Source organism: Lagenorhynchus albirostris, chromosome 2 (assembly GCF_949774975.1).
Source record: "Lagenorhynchus albirostris chromosome 2, mLagAlb1.1, whole genome shotgun sequence".
NCBI classification, from domain to species: domain Eukaryota; kingdom Metazoa; phylum Chordata; class Mammalia; order Artiodactyla; family Delphinidae; genus Lagenorhynchus; species Lagenorhynchus albirostris.
In genome coordinates this window covers 168,320,888-168,345,836 of record NC_083096.1, presented here as the reverse complement: position 1 = coordinate 168,345,836, position 24,949 = coordinate 168,320,888, and the positions used below count along the sequence as shown (strand labels likewise).

Sequence of the window (24,949 nt, the reverse complement as noted above, 5' to 3'; positions counted from 1 at the left end):
ATACACAGTACGCATCTCTTAAAAAATGGGTTTACATTTATCACTCAATTGTGTTACATGTATATTAAGTTAAACCACCCAGTTACTACTAATTCAAATTTGCACTTAAATTGGCTCAAAGTAAGTACATACGAAATTAGTACATACATTCTTCTACCGTTAATAAAAGAGAAAAAATAACTACTGAGAGAGCTTATTGGCAAGTCAGAGAAGGTAGCTTGAAGTAGATTTAACTGGCTTAAATTTTTCATTGTTGATATCAAAATAAAATGTTACAACAGAGTAATTCAAATGAGGTAGTACCTAGTATCTCATTTCAGTTAATAGCTCCAATCTGAGAGCATTAGACAAACATTTGATTAAGCGTCATTCCAAGAAGAAACTGTGCATAGTTCTTTTCCAGTGACAGATTCCAGAAGTATCTGCAGCAGGTCTAGACTCCTGTACTTTCACACCCTAAGCACCTGAAGCAGTTGGGGCACTCTCAGCCTTTTGATTAGAGAAAACACTAAGCAGAATTCTAATTAAAATGTTAATAAGCCTGAGAAATTAAATTATTACTTACATAAGCATCATTATGATCAATCATCTAAAACTGTACCGAGAGCCTACTATGTGCAAAGTTCAGTGAAAGTAACTGAGGGGAGTACCAGCCAAGACAAACTTAGCTTCTAATCCAAAAGCTTCTGATAAAATTAGGTAATTAAGATACAAGTTAATAAAGTTAATTAAGAACATGAGGGGCACTAGCGTAACAAGCCGCAAAATTTTTGAGAAAGTGAGAAGCTTCTGACCCAACTAAGGACATAAGATACATGCTAGTGTGACTTAACCAAGAACATGAGGCGTATCGGCAATAAATGTCACAAAATTTTAGAGAAGAGAGACTTACTATTGCAAAGTCAGGACAGACTTCAAAGATGGGGAATTGAGCTGAGTCTTGAAGGATGGAAAAAATGAAATAATTAAACAGCATAAGAGAAGAAAAAGACAGAAGATAATGGAAATAAAGGTGCTGAATTGGGAATGTGGTCGTTAAATATTTATTAAACACCTACTACATGTCACTCACTGTGTTAGGTACTAGGTATACACTGGTGAACAAAGCAGATGAGTTCCCTGTTCCCATGAAGTCTAGTTGGGAAGACAGATAATAATCAGGCAAGCAGATATATCATTATAATTGTAATAGGGGTTATAAAGGGAGTTAACAGATGCCAGTAATAGGGAATAAGAGGAAAGGATTAGCTAGATAAAATGATGAGGGAAAGGGACTTCCCTGGTGGCGCAGTGGTTAGGAATCCGCCTGCCAATGCAGGGGACACGGGTTCGATCCCTGGTCTGGGAAGATCCCACATGCCCCTAGAGCAACTAACCCGTGCACCACAACTACTGAGCCTGCGTGCCACAACTACTGAAGCCTGCACGCCTAGAGCCCGTGCTCCACAACAAGAGAAGCCACCGCAATGAGAAGCTCACGCACCACAACAAAGAGTAGCAACTAGAGAAAGCCTACGCTCAGCAACGAAGACCCAATGCGGCCAAAAATAAATAAATAAATTTATTTTAAAAAAAAAGTGATGAGGGAAAGTATCTCTGAATCATAAGCTGAAGCTTGAAGGAGGAAGCCAAAGAGCAGGGGAGAGAGTATTCAAGAAAGAGAGCGCCACATGTACAAAGGCCCTGAGGTAGGAAAGGATTTGTGTTTAAAAATAAATAAGCAGGTAGGGTGAATGAAGCATAATGGACTGTGAAACTAACATAAGATGACATTGGTACATACAGGCCAGGTTATACAAGGCATTATAGACCAAGATAGAGTTTTAATTTTATTCCAAGCCCCAAAGAAAACCATTAAAAGTTTCTGCGTACTCACATACTGTTGAATAAAAGGAGCCAGACCCAAGAGTATATACTGTATGATTCAATTTTTACAAAAGTACAAAAACTGTTTGTAAAAACATTGTTTTTACAATGTTTTGTACTTTTGAAAAAATGTTTTACAAACATTTTTACAAAAGTACAAAAACTGATCTATGCTGTTAGAAGTCAGGATGGTGATTACCCTGGGTGGGTGGAAAGGCAGCGAGAACCCGAAGCGAACTCAACAGGGGCTTCTAGGTCCTGGCAATGCTGTTTCTTGATCTGGGTGCTGGTTACATGCGTATATTCAGTTTGTGAAAAAAATCATCAAGTTGTACATTTATGTGTACTTTTCTACATATAAATATTATATACTTCAATTAAAAGTTGTAATAATTTTTTAAATTTTTTGCAAGTTTTTAGTAACATATGTTTTAAAAATATTAGTCTGTCCAGATAAAATGGGAACAGAGGAGCACATGCAAATATGGAAGGACTTGATTGACATATTAACCTGGTGGAAGCTTTCAGATCCATATAAAACAGGAGGAGATTTTTCATAAAATAAGTCAAGCAGCCAGTGAATATAAAGTACCATGTTTATAAAGAATAAATGCTGGGTCTAGAAAGGGAGTTATACAATAAAGGATGAGCTATAAATTCCTTTGAATGTGAGACGGTATCTCTAGAAATTAAAAAAGGAATAGATGAAAACAGCAATGCCTAAAAAGGTGAGCCATGCTCGTTATCTTTTAGCTTATATTTTAATATGGTATTTTCAAGCTCTTCCCTTGCCACCCCAATTCCAATACAGCAGTGTAATGAAACACAAAGATCCTAAACTTGAGCATCAATCACATCTTAGCTGAAACCAATGGTCTGCCCCTCACAGCTCCAACAGTAACTGCTCCCTCATGTATAAAGAGGATAATGACTACCTCATAGTTGTTATTTTCTCTCTATCACCACCCAAAATGTTGAATTGGTAGACTGGTATTTTAATTTAATTATCATTTCCTAATGGTATATGGAGGGCCAATGGTTGATGGGTTTCCATTCTCAAGATTTGTAAGTGGGAGAAGAGGATTATCTAAGAGTCAACAATAAAAATAGAATGAACAAAGAAAAACGAGAAAGGGACTTCCCTGGCAGTCCAGTGGTTAAGACTCTGAGCTTCTATTGCAGGGGGCACAGGCTTTGGTCCCTGATCGGGGAACTAAGATCCTGCATGCCGCGTGGCACGGTGAAAAAAAAAGAAAAAAAAAGAAAAGAAAAACAAGGAGTCAAAGATAAAACTAGGGCTTCTTCTAGCAGGTCAGATACAGTAGTTTCAAGCATTTTCTAAGACAGGGACTTGAGCTGAAGCAGACTGGGACAGGTTCAGTGACTTCAGAAATTATGAGAAGGAAAAAATAATCTATGTTTTCTCAGCAAGACACAATTCCTACCTAATGTATTCCCTTTGTGGAATATTAGCTAAAACAAGTTAGAGATTAACACTAAGGATATTCTGTCATAGGTGGAAGGGCAAGGCCTTTAATCATTTTATAGCATCCCCACCCTTAAGAATTATTTGAACAACCATATTGTGTAAAGCACTTCTTAAGTATAGCCAAAGATGTTACGTTTTTTTTTTGTTTTTTTTGCGGTACGCGGGCCTCTCTCACTGTTGTGGCCTCTCCCGTTGCGGAGCACAGGCTCCAGACGCGCATGCTCAGCGGCCATGGCTCACGGGCCCAGCCGCTCCGCGGCATGTGGGATCCTCCCGGACCGGGGCACGAACCCATGTCCCCTGCATCGGCAGGCGGACTCTCAACCACTGCGCCACCAGGGAAGACCCAAAGATGTTAAGTTTTATATTACAAGAGCTACTATTTCAAAAAAGAAACAAAAGTAGAAATTCAAGTTGTTAATAAATCTTTGGATAATTTTTATTTTCCCCACAGTGTATCCCCTATCCTAAAAAGTAATGAAAACCCGGTTCCTCACGAATTTATCTTTCTGCTGATCTGACAAGTGTCCTCATCTCTACCTCTCTTACTCTTCTCATGCACCTCACCATTAGATACCTAAGGTTTCCCTGCTTCCTACAAAGTTGGCACACTGACTCTCTAGTATTCACTCTGATCTCACCAGTATTGATTCTGAACATAGAAACTTCACAGCATTCCCAACGATCACTCTGCTAACCAACACCTAAGAGATAACACAGTTTAAACAAATGAGGGCAGTTGTGGTGATCACATAACTGTATGCATTTGTCAAACCTCATTAAACTGTACACTTCAGGTTGGTGAATCTTATCGTATGTAAATTATACCTCAATAAAGCTGATTTTTTTTTTAAAGAGAATGCATGCATTCATTCATCCAGCAATATTTACTGAGCATCTATCATGTGCATCAAAGTTTATACCAAATCTTTCAGCTTGACTACTTGGGTCCTACCTGTATGAAATGTGTGTGCTCTACTCATAAACTAACACTGTCCCAAAATTTTTCCATGAAAAATGGTTCCATTTCTGATTATGAATGTCTCCTTAATGATGCCCTCTACAGCAGAAGGACCATTAGCTATCCGTCATCTTCCATTACATAAATGAATTCTATGCTCTTTATTGTAATACAAATGCTTCCATCATAAGAAAAAAATTAAGCACCTAAGCATACAGAACATACCTCTACCACAGCCTTATATGTTTGTCTTTCTATCAAAAAAATTAGAATATCTCAAAAGCTTACTGATAACACTGCTGGAAGAAAAGGTAATATTATTGGGGAACAGACTTAATTGACTCATTTTAGCAACCATAGTGACCCAGTGGCTGAGTCAAAGGCCTGGAAACTAGGCCTCCTGGCTCCCAACCCAATATGCAGAGTGGATCTTAGAAACAGACTTCGGTTTGAATTCCAGCTCCACTTCTTACTAGTTGTATGCATACACTTAGGAAAGTCACCCTCAGTTTGCTCATCTGTGAAACAGGGATGCCAACTACCGCCTCACAGCATTGTTGTGAAGACTATATGAGATCTATACCATGTAGCACAATTACTGGGCACAGAGTAGGCAACTCAACAATATTAGTTCCCTTTCTTGGTCTTAAATTATTTAAGAGTAAGAAAATATCTATTAATCAAGGCTAATTCACAATCCCTATTAGTAATCACAGGACAACAATGAACCTGTATTTGCTCCTTGTTCATCACTCTAGATCAACTCCCTTCCCATCCCACCGTTTCCAGTTTTTCAAACTTCAGTTACTATGTTTAGAAGTGATTTAATTTTAGAAACCTGGAAAATTCTTCTGAGTAAATTGAGCAAAACCTTCATCTGCCCCAAGGGGAATTCTGAGCAAAACAATTATTTCTAACAAGAAAAGAATTTTTTTCTATGGGGGTTATTCAATTTAACCACATGAATGCCGCCAAAGCTGCACGCAAAGTAACAGAAAGCCGTCTGGAACACACCGTACAGATTCTCCGAAGGGAAACAACCCCCTAAAATCCAAACACCTCCCTCCTTAACCTTAGGTAGTAAAATCTTAATAGGTGATCTGAATTCCCCAGGCTTTGACACCAGTCCAACTCCTTAGGCCAGAACTGCAGCAGTCCGTAAAACGCCCTGAACAAACCCCACCTCTCAAAATACCCCCAAAAAGGCAGGCAGGTCCAGAGAGTATTTTCTCCTTAATGGACAGATTAAACACTAGAAGCACAATTCCTTTCCCAAGGTCATCCAAGTCAGTGAAGGTGCGACGGAGAATCTGCAGTCTCTCGGGCTTTACGGAGATCACACTGCAGGGATTTTTTTTTTTTTTTTTGAAGTGGGGGCTGCCTATTCTCTTCCCCTCTCCCACCCTCAAGTGTGAGCACTGGTCTCGGCATTTCCGAAACAAGCCACAACAAGCTCTGCAGTGTTAGGAAAGGGACTGACGCGACGAAGAAACAGATGCTCCAAAGCAAGATGGTCTTTCTCGGCTCGCAGAGCCTCCTCCAAGGTTATTAACAGAAACCGCAGGCACCCCAGGGAGCTCTACAGCGGGCTCCGAACCCCCAGCCCGGCCGCTCCGGGACGCCGGGTTCCCTTCAGCAGCCCCCGCAGCCCGAGGCCACCGGCCCCAGAAACCGCACTTCATTCCAGCGCTCCGGGAAGCCATGGCTCTTTCCCCGTCCGGGTAAGGGTGGGGGCGCGCAGGGAGGCGGGCCGCTCGCGATGCGGAAAGTTCACCGCGGCTGCGGGCGGGGGCGGCCCCGGCCCGGCTCGCCCGCGTCCCCCAGCAGATTCCACCATTAATTAGTCCTAAGGACTGTCTACTGGCAACTTAAACAAAGCGAATGCCTCGAATTCCTTCCCGGCCCAGCGGTCTGGCTGCGAGACCAGCATCGGCCGGGACACGGGCTGGCGCTGCGGGCGGACAGCTGCGGCGGCCGCGGCGGGACCCCCTCCTCGCCCAGCCCGCGTCCCCGCCACCGGGCCCCGCAGCCCGGCCCGCACGCCAGCCTGAGCGCTCCCAAACCTCCCTCCTCCTCCTCCTTCTCCACCTCTCCTCCTCCTCCTCGGGAGCTCCTGGGCTCTTCCTGTAAGATCACTTCCTTCCTCCCCGGGTGCCCACGGGCCCCGCGCAGCCCCCTCCCCGGCGTCCCGGCCCCCCGCCCGGCCGCACCGCTCCCCGCCCCCACCGGGCCCCGCGCGCCTCCCCACCCCCCAACTCCCAAACTCGACCCTAAAACTCTCCTCTGCTCAGCTCTTGGCCCCTAACATTTCTCCTCAGGTTCTCGCTCCCACCAAGAAGTCTCTCAAAACCTTCCCTCCCCCTTCAAAGGAAAAATCTCCAACTCCAAAAGAATTCTCAAGGTCTCTCTCCAAAGATCTCCCTTTCCGAGCTCCTTCTCCGAAATTCCGCTCAAACTCTACCCCCACCTCAACTCCACAACCCCCCAGCCCTCGCCGGGGTGCGCCCGCCGGTTCTGCCCGGTCACCACTGGGTGCCCCGACCCCTTGGCGGGGCAGGCCTCCTCCTCCGGGCGCCCTCCTCTCTCCGCCCGCCCGCCCGGCCTCCCGCGCCGCGCTCCCGCCACCTCCCCACAGACTCCTCACCTCGGCGGCTACGGCCCGCGCTCCCGCCCGCCAAGGGCTCCGGCGCTCGGCTCCCGGCGGCCGGCGCCTCCTCCGGCTCCCAAGACTGACAATGAGGGGCGGAGCCAGAAGGTGACGTCAGCGTCCTGGAAGGCGGGGTCTTTGTGGGGGCGGAGCTGATAGACGGTCCCTCCCCCTTTGTCTTCTCCCCCTTCCCGGGACTTGGACTTTTCCAAGTTTTTATCGCCTGTCTAGCTAGGTGCCCAGGTCCTGTGCTACGCGCGGTGGAAAATCGAAATGGAAGACAAGACGTCCTGCTTTCAAAAGGGGCACCCTCAGGGGATTGTGGGATTAAATGAGATAATCCATGTAAAGGTATTTAGCCCAAGGTCTAGTATGGAGTAATCTCTCAAAAAATACTATTTCTATTACTCAGCAAAGTGTGGAAAAGGAACTCAGCTTGAACTCAGGAGGCATGGGTTCCAGTCCCCAGCTCTGCTATTAATTCCATGTGTGATCCTAGATAAGTCCTTTGCCATCTATGTTCCCTCCTTTTGCCTTCTTTAAAATGGGAAGGGGCAATGACCAGATGATTTCAAAGGGCCCACCAATAATTCTATGACATTTTCCTGTGGACCTACTATGTGCAAGGTACCTAGAGCCCAGAGAAGGGAGAGGGGTCCTTTGAAGACAGCCTAAGACCCAGCTCCAGCATGGTACAGAACACAGCTCTAGACACTCTCCCCTCAGATGCCCTCCCACATACTGACACAGGGTTGCATTCACAAGCCCAGACCCAGATGCACTGAGGGCTGCTTCCTCTTTGACTGCAGCAGCATAGCTGGTCTCTTGAGATATCTCTTGTGTAAGCTCCTTATTGCCTATGGAATAAAGGCCAAATGCCTGGCCTGGTGTGATCTCTTCCTACCTTTACACACACACACACACACACACACACACACACACACACACAAAGTTTATCCAAACTTCCCCTAGCACACCCACTGCTTTCCCACATCTGCGCATTGCTCATGCTCTTCCCTTGCTGTCTCTTCTCAGTTTACAACTCTTCCTAGTTTCTCCCAGCCAGAAGCTGACTCTCCCTACTCTCCCTACTCTTTTTTTTTTTTTTTTTTTTTGCGGTACGCGGGCCTCTCACTGTTGTGGCCTCTCCCGCTGCGGAGCACAGCCTCCGGACGCGCAGGCTCAGTGGCCATGGCTCACGAGCCCAGCCGCTCCGCGGCATGTGGGATCTTCCCGGGCCAAGGCACGAACCCGTGTCCACTGCATCGGCAGGCAGACTCTCAACCACTGCACCACCAGGGAAGCCCTCCCTACTCTTAATACCCATGGCATTGTGTTAACTCTCACGTGGGCATGAACACATTTTAACTTGTGTCAAACTGACCTCCCCTTTGTTTCTTAGCACTTCCTTACTTCCTTGAGGTCAGAGCCCACACATGTTTGTGGAGCTCAGGTTCTGATGCCAGAAAACCCTGGGATTATATACCCGTGTTCTGGCCCGTACTAGCTCTCTTTGAGCCTCATTCTCCTCATCTGTAAAATGGGCATATTAATACAGTCCTTGTGGTGTTCGGTTTAAAATTATATAAGACACTGTGTGGAAAGCACCAGGCACAGTTTTCCACAATGTACCTGTCATTCTTATTTTCATTCTTTTTTTTTTTAATTTTATTTATTTATTTATTTTTGGCTGTGTTGGGTTGGGTCTTCGTTGCTGGGCGCGGGCTTTCTCTAGTTGCAGCGAGCAGGGGCTACTCTTCCTTGTGGCATGCAGGCTTCTCATTGCGGTGGCTTCTCTTGCCACGGAGCAAGGGCTCTAGGCGCATGAGCTTCAATAGTCGTGGCATGTGGGCTCAATAGTTGTGGCTCACGGGCTCTAGAGAGCAGGCTCAGTAGTTGTGGCACACAGGCTTAGTTGCTCCATGGCATGTGGGAACTTCCCGGACCAGGGCTCGAACCCATGTCCCCTACATTGGCAGGCGGATTCTTAACCACTGAGCCACCAGGGAAGCCCTTCATTCTTATTATTATTATCATCAATATTATTTCTAGTTCCTAACACCAGATAGTATCCCTAGTGATAATCCACCTAATCATTTCATAGTGGAAGACTTTGAGGTGCTGAGAGAGGAAGAGGTTCACTGAAAGGGGCCCTGCAGAACATGGCCATTGGAATAGAAACTGCAGTTTTTAGACCCCAGGTGGATTCTGCAGAGTCACAGCTGATACCCCAGAGTGTCTCTGTCACTCAGCACCCGTCCAGGCTGGGGACGCCTTCAAGTTCTCATCCTTTGCAGCAGAGCTGACCCGGTTCTCCCTTGTGCCTCTCTCCTCTCGTTTTCCTTACAGAGAGATGGATCTGTGTTAAACTGCCCTTGGCGACTCCGCAGTCTTCTAGCAGAACTGCAGCAAGGCACTGGGTGTTTCCAGAGTGCTGGCCTGTGGGAAGAGGGAAAGGGCTTTGGGGTGCTGATTAATTTCCTGCGAGGGGGGACAGGCAAATGGCTGTTCTGAATTGCCTTGGGCTGGTCCTCAAGAGCCCCTAACAAATCACAGCTTATTTCTAGAATAAGAGATTCCAAAATTCAACTTCCCGTGAAAGGAAGGCATGGCCACAGGATTGCTGCAGGCAAAGAAAGGGCCTTTACTGAGTCCCTGCTATGTGCTGATTCCAAGCATTGCAGACACTTGGAAGAGAGAACCCGGGACATACAGGGGAGGTTCTGAAGACAGAACCTTCTCTCTGGGACCCATGAACTGATCAGCCACTTATTCATTCATTCAGAGCAAAAGCTTTGGCACAGGACAGATCAGGATTCAAATCTCAGCTCCATTACTTACCAGTTGTGTGACCTTGGGCTTTCAAGTCTCTGCACCTCAGTTTCTCATCTGAAAAATGTGAATAATAATAGTATTTATTCCATTCAGGGGCTGTGAGGATCAAATGAAATAACATGTGAAAGAGCTTAGTTCAGAGCCTGGCATCTAGTTCATGCCAGGATATGGTGGCTGCTGTGACTATTCCAACATGGCCTCCCAGTAAGGCCTCTCATGTGCTGGCCTCTGGACTGGAGGTAATAGTTCCAACCATAAGAAGCTCATTTGGTAAAAGGAATGGAATAGATTTTCATGAATAGGCAAGAAAAGGTGTCTACCGGGTATTGTTAAATTAAAAAAAAAAAAAGAGTAAGAATAAGTTGCAGAATTACAGAAGTAGTAGGATCCCATAATTATAATTTATATGCTTAGTATATGCATTACAAAATGGAGAATACAGAAAACTAAATACGATGCCTTCTTTTTATTTTGCGTTTCTTTGTGTGTGTGTGTGTGTGTGTGTGTGTGTGTATAGCAGGAATTTTCAAAAAAGACTCTACTGAATGCTAAGAGGGAGAAAGAGGATGAAGACACAGCTACAAGGTGTATCAGCAATGGGCATCTGAACCAACTCTTCATACGCCATAGAAAATTCTACAGGTTCCACCTCATTCTTCATGGCATTCCAGGGAAAGCCCCAGCCCAGACAATTCTCATCTTCTCACGTCTCCCCAGCCCTTAGCTGCACTTGAACTTTCAATGGTATAGCCAGAGGCAAGACTCTGAACAGAACTCCCAGGAACCATAGCAAGGCCAGTAGGAGAGACCTTTAAACAGGAAGAATCTTTTTTTGCTCCCTGTCCTGTGCCCCATCCCCACCTCCCAAGGAGTAACAATCTGACAGCATCTTGTGGCTACAGTGCCTAAACCTGCCTGCACTTTCATTTCTCCTCATTATATCTTTCTGCAATTTAAATTTTTTTACAAAGAGGATGTATTACTTGGTCATCAGAAAAAAGGCAGTAAAGATGTATATAATAAGAAAGCTAACCAAGCCCGTGCTGGTTCACTTTTGTTGGTTTCCAAACAATAAATTAGAACAATGTGGTTGAGGCCAATGCTTAAGTCTCACAGGAATCATAGAAAGTAAGAGTGGGAAGGGATAGAATCACCCTCAGTTTCTCCTACCACCCCCCAAATGGCATAATTTTAAGTCCTCTCACATTTCAGACCACCCACCAACACATGTATTTCATACATTCATTCAACAAACACTTATGGATCCTTTACTATAAACCAAGCATCATATAGGTTATGAAGGTCATTATTCCTATCTTGCAGATTAGAAAAACAAGACTCAAGGAGATAAAGTAAACTGCCCAAAGTCTCACATCTATTGGGATCTAAACCAAGACCTTCACAACATCAAAACTCAATTCCTAAAGGGTGAGGGCTAAATTCCAAAGTGAGTGCGCTGTGTACTTAGGCAGCCATGATTGCTGGGTGGCCTCGGGCAAGTCACTGAACTCTTCACAGCAGCAGTTTCCCCATCTCTGTGGAGTAAGGACATACCTGCATATTTTACGTAAGTTAAGCACTTTGTAAGTTATAACACATAATTCAAAGGGAAGTCATTATATCACTCTTCTGAGACTGATTCTCACTCATCTTTGGATCTCTTGGTGCTTTCCCCATTAGTGTTTATCCCCATTAATGTTTACCCCCCATTAACATATTTAGGACAGTCTTCCTTGCACAAGCTCATATTATACCCCCCACTAGCCTGGGACCTCCTCAAGGAGTGGAACAATGCTTATTCATTTCTAATTCCTTTCTGCCCCTAGTGCAGTGTCTGGCAGTCCCTCCATTCCTTCACTCTTTCATTTATTTCATAACAAATGGCTGAGAGCCTAACATGTGTAAGACAGCAAAGGTCCCTGCCTTCTTAGACCTTAAGACTGGTGGGGTGGAGAGACAAGAAAATATTAAGCACAGTTAATTACTTCATTAATTAACTGCATTAAATCTCACAAAGTGGGACTTCCCTGGTGGCACAGTGGTTAAGAATCCGCTTGCCAATGCAAGGGACACGGGTTCAATCCCTGGTCCAGGAAGATCCCACATGCCATGAAGCAACTAGGCCCTCGAGCCACAACTACTGAGCCCGCATGCCACAATTACTGAAGTCCGGCGCCTAGAGCTCGTGCTCCACAACAAGAGAAGGCACCGCAATGAGAAGCCTGCACACTGCAACAAAGAGTAGCCCCCACTCATCGCAAGTAGAGAAAGCCCGTGCGCAGCAATGAAGACCCAACGCAGCCAAAAATAAATTAAAAAAAAAAAAAATCTCACAAAGTATCAGCCCAGGTGCAATGAGAGCTTGGGGGACGTGTTGTGGGGACCTAAGTGAACCCAGGACATAGGGAAGGCTTCCTAGAGGAGGTGGCCTTGAGGCCTAGAGATGTTAAGAAATTTGTTCAGTGTCACACAGCTGTTGAGTGGAAATCTGGGATTTTAACCCAGAACACTTGACTCCACACCCATATTCTTCTACTAAACAACACTGCCTTTTATCTCCTCCCTCCTATTCTTCCCTGGCTCTTATTGGTGAAAGGGAGCAAGGTCTGTCTAACACGGGATGCTCAAAAGCAATGTTTTTCCAAGATTGCGGGATCAGGGCCCCCTTTAAGAATCTGGTGAAATCCATGAAACATCTCCCATGTATACATGTATACAGACAGACCCACAAAGTCTTGCCTGCAATTTCAGGGTCCATAGGCATCCTGAGGCCCAGGTTTAGAACTCACACCATGGGGACCATAGAACTTTATAGTGAGATTCTCAGAACCTCAGAAAGATATACCAGGGCCCCATGGGGACCTCAAATTCAGAGACAGACCCCAGGATTCTATAAAAAGATTCTCAAGATCCAGGCGAAAGAGGCCGGGATCCTGTAGAGACCCCAAGTCCTTCCCCTGCAGAGACGTTAAGATGCCACATAGATTGCAGAGGAGGCTCAGGCCTGGACAAAGCTGGTGTCCCCACAGGGGAACCCGTGGGCCTTGGAAAGCTATGGTGAGACCTTTTTTGGGTCGCTGACACCTTTGAGGAAAAATGCAACACACAAGATGCTGTACACAAAATCAAGGCTTTCACAGACCTCTAGGAGGCCATCAGTAACCCCCAGAATCAGGCCTCCTGTTCTTGGGCCTCCACAAGAACCTGAAGCCCCTCAAGAACCTGGACCAGGACCACAGACTCAAGGCACAAACTCTAGAGTCAAACAGACCACGGGTCGAATTCTGGCCCTGTTGTTTACTAGCCATGACCTTGGGCCACTCACCTACAAACCCTCAGGCCTCAGCGTCTCACCTCCCAAAAGAAGGGGTCGGTCACCTCTCCCTCCCCAGTCTAAGCCCCCGCGGCGTGGGCTCCGGGGCGGGTGGGGTGTAGGCGCCTGCGGGACCCAGTCTCTCCGCTCCGGCGCCCGGGAGGGACCAGGACTGCAGCACTTTCCTGCAATGCTAATGGGCCGCCTGCAGCGGGAGTGCGGGCGGCGCGGGAGGCGGCGCGCCTGCCGCAGTGACAGCGCCGCGCCGCGCCCCCGCGGGCCTGGGAAGCCGGCGGGGCCGTTCCCACCCGCCGGGCAGGGCGTTCCCGCCGGCCGGCTTCCTGCAGTCGGGGGCAGCAGAGGGGGGAGGCGTGGAGGGGCCACGGGGCCCGGCAGGCCTGGTTCCTGGCTTTCTCTCCACGTTTCCTGAGCAGGACCGGCCGGGGGATGGGACCCAGCACAAACGTCCTTCCTGGGAGCGCAGCCAGGAAATCGCGTCCTGGTTCGCTCAGGTTCCTCCTCTGTCCGGGAAGGTGCCGATTGCGGTCCGTAATCTTCTCGTACTTACCCACTGGGTGTGATGCGACCCGCTTACCGCTTCGGGAAGCTGAGAGCTGAAAAGGCAGACCCCAGACCCTACCACACAGCAAGATTCCAGCCCCATGATGGAAGTTAATTCCATCCTACGGATGAGAAAACTGAGGCTTGAAAAAATGAAGTGACTTACCCAAGGCCTTCATAAAAACATTACTGCAAATAAAATAAAGTGTTCACTACCTACCAGGCGCTGTGCTACAAATGCTCTAAATGTAATTGTATCATTGAATCCTCAGAACCTATGAAGATAACTATTGTCCCTATTTTATAAATGAGGAGACTGAGAACCAGAGAAGCCAAGTGGCTTCTCCGATGTCTCACAGCTAGGAATTAAATGCCAATCTCCTGTTTCCAGAGCTCAGGCCATTCCACTATCCTGCGTCCCAGATGTCCTATTTCAACGCATTACAGTGAGTAACCTGAGAATCAGAACCCTGTCTCCTTTGTCTTTGGGTCCCCCAAACCCCACTTGGAACTTGACACAAAATAGGCACTCGGAGATGACTCTGGAGCCTAGCACAGAAGCTCAAAGTTAGAAGGACTAGTAGGAAGCATCTAGCCTGACTACTTCTAGAGCCTTCAGCCAAGTGAAAATTCAGCCTCTGCTTCAATACTTCCTGTCATGAGGAACTCTCCCTCTCGCATCATAATCCATTCCCCTGTTGGACAAATATGTTTGGTCTAAAATATAAATACTTCATTTTGCTCATGGTTCCTTGTAAACAGAGGAAGAACATTTCCCTCCTCTTGGACATAATACACACCGCATGGTATCCTTAGCCATTTTATAAGGGTTCAATAATTTTAAGTCCTTGTGAACCGGAACAATGCCAGCTATTTACCAGAGATGTTCCCCTTTCATGTGTAGAGTTGTTTCAGAGCAAAGCAGCCAGCCCAGACTACATTTTCCAGCACCTCTTGCAACTAAGTATGTGACAATGGGATATGGGCAGAGACAATGTGTGCCGTGTCCAGGCCAAATCCAAGTTAAGAACTATGTATGCTTTCTCAAAGCTCTCTCATTTCTCTCCCATCTGCCAACTGGATGCCAACACCACATGAACCTGGGAAACCACATGCTGAACACAGCAGAGCCTTGGTCAGCCTGGGTTTCACCCAAGTCGCTTGACTGAATGGTACCCACATTGAACCAACTTCTATTTAGTGTTTAGGCATTGAGATCTCAGGATTTCTCTATTACAGCAGTTAGCATAACTTAACTAACACTGGGACCAACTTAGGTTCATTGTTATGTCCTCTACTTCACAAAGCATGATGTTGGTCACAGAAAAGTTGCTCAAAAGACATCCATCTAGCACTGACTGTGTCCACCTGGTTCAGCTGGGCAGAAATAGTCTGTTCATCTCACTGATGCCTTATGTCTTGTCTATTCCAAAAAGGGTTTTGCATTGCAGCTGCAAGCCTATTTGATGGATAATTAAAGAGCAAGAATCAAGAAGTAATGAAAGCCTGGACCAAAGGACAGTGGAGAAGGAGGGAAGAAAGGTGAAAAATTGACTAATAATAGCAGAAATGCTAGGTCAAGTTTTCTAAGGACAGCAACTGTGACAGAGCAAAAACCATGGCTCTGAGTTTCCTGGCAGTCAAAGCAAAGAGGGAAACAGGATGAGTTACAAATTATATGGGAAGTCGTAAACATGTGATTAAGCACACAAACCCCAGAGCCAGACTGTGTTGTTTTGAAGCCCAACTCTACCACTTACTTAGGCAGTTATTTAACTTCTCTGTACTTCTGTTTTTCATCTAAAAAATGGAGATGATATAATAATAATACCCCTCTCTTAGGGTCATTGGGAGGATTAAATGAGCCAAGGCATATTCAGTTCTTATAACAGGCCTGTCACGTGGTGAATTCTATATAAGAATTAGCTGTTGCTACAGTCTGATTGGAAGAATCAGGTCAGTGATGTGGAAGAGACAATTTTTTCCCTGTACTACACTCTCAGAGGTATGTATTATATAAGGGACCCCAACTAATACAATGGACTGTGCCTCAATCAGACTTGGGACAACTGCTGGGCCCTGTATCCCATGGTCATTTCTCTTATTGGCTTTTGGTCCAGACAAGCCTTGGCATTCTACTCACTAGGTAACTCTGGGGGCAGATTGTTCGGGTGCCCTAAGTGCCTTTCTGATGACCTGTCCACAAGGCAGGTAAGTGTCGTGGTGACAAGCAAAGGGGCTGGTGTCAGACCCAGGTACATTTGTTAACCTCTTCAAGCCTCAGTTTCTCCACCCATACAGTGAAGATAACAACAAATAGTACCTACCTAAGAGAGCTGCTATAAAGATTCCATGAAAGAATAGATACAAAACCCTTACCACAATGACCGGAACTATGGGAAGATTGTACTACACCAGCACTCACAAAGTAAGGGAGAAACTGACAAAATTAAAATAAGGAATCTCACCTGAGATCCCTGGAGTACGGAGAATCACTTTTAATGCTTTAAAAGTTGAAACAGTTAAGACTCCGGGCTTCCACTGCAGGGGGCATGGGTTTGATCCCTGGTCAGGGAACTAAGATCCTGCATGCTGCATGGCTAAAATAAATAAATAAATAAATATAAAATTTTGTTTAAAAGTGGAACAGAAATGGTAATTTCCCGCAGAATGTGGCCCTGGGCTGACCAAGGCATCATTTCTTTGCTTCTGGCTGGAATTCCCTTGGCCTGATTCAGTGTGGTGTGCAGCCCAGGCTGGCCTGTTTTTGGAGCCACCCTGGCCTGATGAGGTGCTGCAGAGCCAAAATGACCACCGTGCCACAGCAAAAGACTGTTTTCGAGGGGAGTTGAGAACCGGAAGCTCCCCCTTGGGCTTCCATGTGTTGGGTGCTTCCTCGGTACCCAGCACTGCACTGAGCATATTACGTTGCCCTGACAACAGCTTCAAGGGGTGAGCCCTACTGGCAACCACATTTTATGGATGAGTAAACTGAATATCAGAGAAGCAAAGTGACCTGTCTAGGGTCACACAGCTAAGAACTGGCTAGGCTGGGACACGAGAGAGATGTGTGTTTCTAACCATTAGACCACACTGCATCTCCCCTGCACCCTGGCCCAGGATCTTGTCTCTCTCATTAGCCTAGGCTATCTGTTTTCCTCAAGGATCTTCTAGGAAACACCCACTGTAGGGACCACCTTCTCCTCCTGTCTGGGCAGCCCCTTACCCTGTGAGAACTATCTCCTGGACAAGACAGACAAGTGTTAATGGTGTGCCTTAAGCTGGTCAGAAGCTCTGAGTGGATGGAAAACCCGCCACCATCGCCATCACAGAGTCCAGTCTCAGCTCTCATTTGCTCAGCCTCCTGGTTGGTCTCTCTCTCTGCCTCCAGGCTCCCCCACCTCCATTCCTCCCTTCACCTGCAATCAGGGTGATGGGTCTCAACACTTACCTAACCAAGTCATCCCCCTTCTGAATAACCTTCAGCAGCTCTCTATTGCTCCCAGGATAAAGTTCAAAGTCAATCGTTTGGTATAGCCCTCAAGGCCCAGCCTACTTCTCCAACTCTCTCTTTGCTCTCAGGCATCCTTGGCCCCCATCGCCCCAAACATTCATAGTTCCCAGCCCCAGAGCCTTTGCACATGCGGTTCCTGTGTGATGTGAGGTGAACGAGCTGCCAGGCCTAAGCTGTGTTGTGAGATTGTCAGATTCCTAATATTAACCTCATCTTCTCCCTGCCCTCTAACCGAGACGTCTCTGCCAGCAGGAGTTGCCCACCATCCACCTGGAAAAGGGACCAGTCAGGAAGAGGGCATAAGCAACTCGGGCTCTGTGTAGAGCCCTGGGAAATGAGGACCTTGTCTTGCATCCACTCTACGTGTCAGAAGCTAGGTGTCAGGAGGTGACATGATAAAGCAGCAATGGGGAGCTAGATTTCCTACCAAGTCTACGTGACGCCTGTATCCAAGTTTTGAACAATTCCCCAAGGCAATCTCCTTATTTGAGGCAGAATTCACCTCTGTATATGTATATAATGTATACAGTTGCCTGAGTGCCGTCCCAGAGCAGGCAGTCTTCCCACCTCATTATTTCCACTTGCTAGGAATAATTGCTCTGAATGAGGAAGGCGCCCACTCATCGTTGATTCTGTGCCTTTCTCTGGTGCCCCTGTGCCACCTGGTGGGCATATATGGAATAGACCAGTATTTCTGCCGACGCTCTGAGGAAGGAGGCCTAGGGTAGGTGCCCTTAGCCAAATTCTCCAGGGTGGCATTTTCATCTCAGTCTACATTCCCCTCTGAGACCCCAGGGCTCACCTGCGCCTGAGGTCCTGAAAAAGGCAGAAGCTGATTCTGTCTCACTGTGGAATCTTGGGTCTGTCACGGCCCCTCTCTGGGCTCAGGTTCCTCATCTATAAAAAAGGACCTGAAGAAATCGGGCCCTACCAGCTCTGACATGCTAGGATCTGTGTCTAAAGTTCATTAAGTGGGAACTTCCCTGTTGGCACAGTGGTTAAGAATCCACCTTCCAATGCAGGGGACGCAGGTTCAATCCCTGGTCAGGGAACTAAGATCCCACATGCTGCGGGCAACTAAGCCCACGCACAACTACTGAGCTTGCATGCCTCAACAGGAGAGCCGGCGTGCGGCAAACTACAGAGCCCACGTGCTCTGGAGCCCGCATGCCACAACTAGGGAGAGAAAAAAAGAAAAAAACCGCACACCACAACTAGAGAGAAGCTCACGCGCCACAACTAGAGAGAAGCCTGTGCACAGCAATGGAGACCTGACGCAGCCAAAAAACTGAAAAAGAAAATAAATTTTAAAAATAATAATAATAATAAATAAAGTTCACTTAAGTGACCTGTGGCTCTGCCTCCTTCTTTAGCTCAATGGGAAGAATGTAAATTCCAGGGGGGCAGGGAAGTCGCTGGCTTATTCACTCTCTATCACAAGTGCATGGGACAGTGCTTCAAACATAGATGCTTTACTGGGTTTGAGGCTGTATTAATAGAAGCACTGTATGTACAATGAAGGAGGTAACACTCCTGTCCATGTCTGGAGTTCCGAGTTCCATTTGGGATCAGAACTTTGAAAGGGACATGGAGAAAGTGTAAGTCATTCATAGGAGGATGAAGAAAATAATAGCTGAAAGGGGGACCACAAAACTACACAGTATGGGGGAACAGTTGAAGAAGCCAGAATATTGAATCTGGTATAAAAAAGACTCAGGGGGTACATCTTCCTTCAAATATCTGAAGAGGGCATCTGGGGAAAAGAAATGGGAGAACTAGGAATTAGGGTCGTTACTTTAAGGGAACAGATATTTCTTTCCCCAAAACCAAAAGAAGTTTTCAGTCTGAGCTACATAAAAAACAGACCTGAATTTGAATCCCAGTCTGTCCCTAACTAGTTTTGTAACCTTGGGCAAGTTTCTTTATCACATTAAGCCTTGGTTCTCTCATCTGTAAAATGGGTATAATGTGGAGCACACAGGACTGTTGCGAGGATAGAATGACATAAAACATTTTTAAAGTGCCTAGTGCGAGGCCTAGTGCCTGGTTAGTGCTGAAGGAGTGTTGCTGTGGTTAAAAACATAGAGAGGGAGTGAGTACCCTGTCACTGGAAGTGTAAGCAGAGGCTCGAGGATAACGTGGCAGGAATGGGAAGGAGTCAAGCAGCTAGTGGGACTGTGGCTCGGGGAAGTGGTGCAGGCTGGTAGCTAGTAGTACTGGCTCTTGGTCACAATGATTAGATGTTTATCTTGGCTTTGCAATTTAATTGCTGTGCAAATTATTTAACCATTCTGAGCCTCAGTCTCCCCAGCTGCAAAATAGGGATAAGTAGTTCCCACCTCACCGAGTTGTTGGGGGATGAAGCAATCAAAATGTGAGCGGCTTCTCTGATGTTAATGATCTGATTGGGATTGTCCTGGATGACCTTGAAGGTCCCCTCCCATCTGGTATTCTCCAGGTGTGGAATCCCTGCTCTTGCCCTTGGGAGCAGACTGCAGGGGGCCCTGGGGAAGCAGGTAAATGCACTGTCCTAAGACTCCCAGATGCAGAAGACTCCTTGCATCTGCTCCTTGCCAGGGGCAGTGTAAACAGGGCACAGTCCCTTTCCCTCCCCCACAAGCCAGCCTTTCCTGTGACAGGAAGGTGGCTAGGATGGCATCTGAGGAAGCTGAGGGGGCAGGACACAGGATGGGTTATGGGACAGGACAGTGGTGGACAGGCTGTCTGGTTTTCTAATCTGCTTATGCACTTTGGTCCCCAGATAAACTGTGAGCTCTGTGAGGGATCCAACTGCTGTACAGGGTACAGAAATTAGCCAATAGCCTAGGGAGGATCAGAAGTTGCCAAATGGCAGCCCAGGGGCCGGATCTGGCTCACAGGTTTGTTTAGTTGTCTGCATAGTTGCACAGTGGTTTGTTTTTTAAATTAGTTGTCAACATTTAAAAATAAGGGGATTGCATTAAAAATCCCAATTCCTTACTCTCTTCAAAGTCAGCAGAGCTGACACATTTCTGTATGGCACGAGTTAGTGAGAGATGAGTAGTAGCTGCCACCTTTAGTTAGGGCATAGGAGCTCCAGTCACCAGAGTCCCCACACCTCCCAGTTGTATCACACCAGTCAGCTTCACTCACTTATGAATGTGCAAATTACTTAACCATTCTGAGCCTTAGTCCCTTGAGTTTATGATCCCTGGGATAGAGGGATATCTAAGCAATATCTAAGGACAATGGGACAAATCCCAGCCTGGTTATGTGATTCATGAGTGCTCTGAACTCCATTTCCGCATCTGTAAAAGGGGGAGAAGGACACAGATCCCTCCCAGAGCTGATATGAAGATTACTTAAGAAAATGTCTGTAAATCACCTGGAACATAGGTGCTCAACAAAAATTCCTTGTGAGTATCCCACGGCCCAGGCTCATTCAATACTCTCCCTGGTTTTGAACGCCACAGTCCTGGGCACAGTGCCAGGTCCCAATCACCCTTTGAGGCTAGTGTTATTGTTATACACACCATACAGAAGAGCAAACTGAGGCACAGAGAGATATTAAGCAAGTAAATGGAAGAGCTGGCATACATAGCCCAGTTTGTCTGATTCCCAAACCTGTGCTTTTCCCTCACAGCCACACGCCATTTTGGCCCTGACCACATCCACTGGGGTTGAGTGTGAATTCTGAGGTATAACTAACTATAGGGCTGGAATTCTAGCTCTACTAGCATTTACTAGCAGTGTGACACTGGACAAATTATCTAATTTCTTGGGACTTCCAGTATTTTATCTGGAGGATAGGAAAAGGACCATCTTCATGTGGGTTAAATGAGTTAAATGCTCATAAAATACTTAGGGCAGTACCTGGGTACACAGTAAGAGCTCAATAAATGCTAGTTATTGTTATCACTAAATCAGCACTGACTGCGTGCCAGGTACTAAGAGTACAAAGATCAATGAGAGTCCCTGTGGGGCTCAAGATGAGAGATCATAGGCCAGAGTGATGTGCTGTCAGGGAGCCTGGCTGTGGAAGCAGAGGTGGGTAGTGGTTAACTTTACGTGTCAGTTTGTCAGGACCACAGTGCCCAGACATTTGGTCAAATATTATTCTGGATGTTTCTGTGAGGGTGTTTTTGGATAAGATGGACATTTAAGCCAGTGGACTTTGAGTAAAGCAGATTGCTCTCCATTATGTGGGTGGGCCTCATCCAATCAGTTGAAGGCCTGCATAGAACAAAATGGCTGACGTCCCCTAAGCAAGAGAGACTTCTCCAGAAGATGTCCTTTGGGCTTCACCAGCAACATTGGCTCTTCTGCACCAGACTGCTTTTGGACTCAAGGTGGAACACTTTTGTCTGAATCTCCAGTCTGTCATCCTCCCCATCAGATTTTGGACTCATCAAGCCTCCACAATTGTGTAAGTCAATTCCTTGAAATAATTCTCTTTCTATATAAATGCACATCCTATTTGTTCTATGTCTCTGGAGAACCCTGACTAAAAGAGCGGGGGGTAGTACCAATACCTTTGGCAGTGCTAGCCTGGAGAAGGTTGTCCAGGGGCCCTGACCCTCTCCCTTATAGATGTAACTGTCTTTAATATTTGGGATGCGTTTACTACGAGGATCCCACAAAGCTGGGAGAGATAGCACCTATAGAGGCTGACAGAATCAGGATTCAGAACCCACTTAATCTTCAGAATGATGTGTAGGAACCTACAAGAAGAAATGTAACATGGATCAACGAAAAGTCCTCCCCTTGGGCTCAATTGTGCAGAGACAGAATCAGGGACCGGGGGCAGGAGAATGTAGCCAGCTGGAAAGCACTAGGCATGTATAAGACTTGGCACTTTAGTTTGACAACAAGTGCAATATGGGCCAATTCCTTCCTGGGTTACGTTAAGTTCTGATGAGGCATGAGGCTGATCCACCTGAGGAGACACAGCCCTGGCCTCCAGGTTTCAAAAAGGCAGGATAGGGACGGGCAGGTGGAAGTTACTGGAAATCAGATTTGGGCCCAGTGGGAAGAACAGTCAGTACTGACCAAGATGGCCTGGGTGTCTCATGGGCACTGATCTCCCTGTCACCAAGAATGTTCTAGGAGTTATCCCTTCTTCACGATGTAACCAAGACAGTGCTGTGAAGAGAAAGAGCATGCACTTTGGATGGGATGGACCTAGATTCAAACTAGTTAGTGTGAGTGTGACCTCAGATGAGTCACCCTGAGCCCATGGACCTCAGGGAGTACCCGTGCTGCACTGGAAATCCCTGGGTTGCCTCTTAAAGCAGCCAGTGAATATAACCTGTTTACCACACTGGCTGGCTCACACTGAGAAACGTCCTCTGGCTGTCCTCACTTCCCTGCCCAAGGCGCCAACCCCCTGCCAACCCAAGAGTGCCTCGTACTGCCCAAACTTGCTGCCATCCAACCCGTGAGAGGACCGGGTAGCAAGAGAGAGGTGTGTCCTCCTGCTATCTGTCTCGATGCGTTCAGTAGCAAGTAACAGAAAAATCCAGCGAACAGTGTTTAAATCATAAGGATGATTACTGTTCACTTAACAAGTAATCCGAGACAGGCAGTCCCAGGGAAGCTTTGGTGCCTCAGTGATGCAGTCAAGGAAGTGGGCTTGCTCTTTCTCCTCTGCCATCCTCAGGGCATCCACAAGGTTTTTCCTGCAGGATCACAGGATGGCTGCCCAAGCTTCCCATCCTCACCGGACCGCTCCCAAGAAGGAAGAACATTTTTAGAACTTTTTTTTCCTCACATGTCTCTCTTTCCCTGCAAGGAGTATCTTTCCAAAGGCCCTAGCAACTTTCCCTTGTATCTTTTTATTTTATTTATTTTTTAAACTTGAAATATAGTTGATTTACAATGTTGTGTTTCCCCTTACATCTTGAATAACCAGCTTCTCCAGGTTGGCAAGGTACTTCTCCATCTTGTACCTAAATTCTCAGATCCTGGGAACCCCCTTGGTCCCTGGCAGATCTGACCAGTTCGTTTCCCTACTTATATCCCACTGGCCAGAACTGGGTCACATATCCATCCCTTGACCAATCCCTAGTAAAGGGAATGGAAGTATTCCAACTGGTTTAAACCAATCAGGATTCACCTCCTGGGGGAACTGGCCTGTTGCCATTTGACCTGATTGATGGCAGGAAGCAGGATTGGCTGCTAGACGTGAATCCTGCAGTGTCTGCCACACTTGCGTACATCAGAAATTAGCAAATTCCTGTCCTAGACAAGGCTCTGCTCTCCCCCAGCATCATCGCCATCATGCTGTGCGTGTGTTTGTGACTAATTGTGAAAGAATTAGGAGCATGACAAGGATGTTGGCAGAGGGGGAAGGAGTAAAGCCCCAAATACCGGCTTCCTCTGTGGTCATGGGAAATAAGTTTATTTTTAATCTGATCTTCATGTGGCCTAATTAGTGTGCAGTTCTCCAGGCATGGGCAGCTTTCAGGTAATAATAAGAAAGAGCAGAAAACAGCTGATCTTTCTCCTAAGCTGGCCTATCCTTTGACGGTCCCTGGGTAGAAACTGTGGAGGAGGGGGCATCTGAGCAGAAGGACAGAGGGCCTGGGCTGAGTGCAGGCTAAGGGGTCAGCCCAGCCCTGGCTCCTTGGGGTTACTGGGGTAACCCAGCCTCCTCACTCACCTCTTGCCTCAGCTACACTCAGGACAGAACTGCCCTGAGTCTGACCTAGGTCTACCTGACACCAAATCTCATGATATGTGAGGTTCCAGCCACAGGAACAAGTTACCTTCTCTTAAAACTTTAAAGACAAAGACATTGAGAATAAGTCATTTATAAACCTGGAAATGGTGTTTCATTCATTCATTCAAACAAATATTTATTGAGTATCTACCATGTCTAGGCACTGAAGTGTGTTGGCGATCAAACAATCATACATGATAAGTAAGATCCCCACCCTTAAGAAGCTGACACCCAAGAGGTGACAGACAGACAATAAGCAAGAACTAATATAGGTCATCATCAGTAATAAATATAATAAAGTCAGAGAAGGGGACAGAGATGGCTGGGTAGATGGAGGGGAGGGGTGCCTGCTCTTCTGAGGTCTTCCGACTACAGCCTGTGAGCTGCCACCTATTTTAGTAAATAACATTCTCGTGGACTATAGCCAAGCTCATTGATTTATGTATTGTCTATGGCTGCTTTCATGCTACAATGGCAGAATTGAATAATTACAACACAGATTCTATGACCTGTGAAGCTGAAAATATTTACTCTCTGGCCCTTAACAAAAAAGTTTGCCATCACAAGGAGATACCATTTCACACCCACTAGAATGGCTATAATCAAAGACAGACAATAACAAGTAAGAGTGAGAATGTGAACAAACTGGAACCCTCACACACTGATAATGGGAATGTAAAATGGTGCAGCCGCTTTGGAAAAGTCTGGCAGTTCCTCAACAGGGTAGACAGAGTTACCATATGACCCAGCAACTCCACTCCTAGCTATATACCTAAGAGAAATGAAAGCATATGTCCACACAAAAACTTATACCACAAAGGTCAGAGCAGCAGTATCCACAGTAGCCAAAAAGTGGAAACAACCGAAACGTCCATCAATAGATAAACGAAAAAATCAAATGTGGTATAGTCATACAAGGGAATATTATCTGACAATAAAAGGAAATGTAGGGGGCTTCCCTGGTGGCGCAGTGGTTGAGAGTCCGCCTGCTGATGCAGGGGACGCGGGTTCGTGCCCCGGTCCGGGAAGATCCCACATGCCGCGGAGCGGCTGGGCCCGTGAG

General features: G+C 46.5%; 1 protein-coding gene and 1 long non-coding RNA gene across 6 annotated transcripts in view; both read right to left on the bottom strand.

Moving 5' to 3' along the window:
* LUZP1 (leucine zipper protein 1) overlaps positions 1 to 7,037 on the bottom strand; it is a 133,494-nt gene extending 126,457 nt beyond the window's left edge. For 4 of the 5 annotated variants that reach the window (XR_009539061.1, XM_060141157.1, XM_060141159.1 and 1 more), the window contains exon 1: positions 6,961 to 7,037. The gene's annotated coding sequence lies outside the window, so the exon portion shown is untranslated. The remainder of the gene's footprint in view (positions 1 to 6,960) is intronic. The other variant, XM_060141158.1, reaches the window with a different exon arrangement.
* A 1,597-nt stretch (positions 7,038 to 8,634) lies between these two features.
* LOC132515135 (uncharacterized) lies at positions 8,635 to 13,319 on the bottom strand. The gene is made up of 3 exons (XR_009539060.1): positions 13,124 to 13,319; positions 9,805 to 9,852; positions 8,635 to 9,402 (listed from the first exon to the last, which is right to left on the bottom strand). It is a non-coding gene; the product is annotated as an uncharacterized LOC132515135 (long non-coding RNA).
* Between the last annotated feature and the right edge of the window lie 11,630 nt (positions 13,320 to 24,949).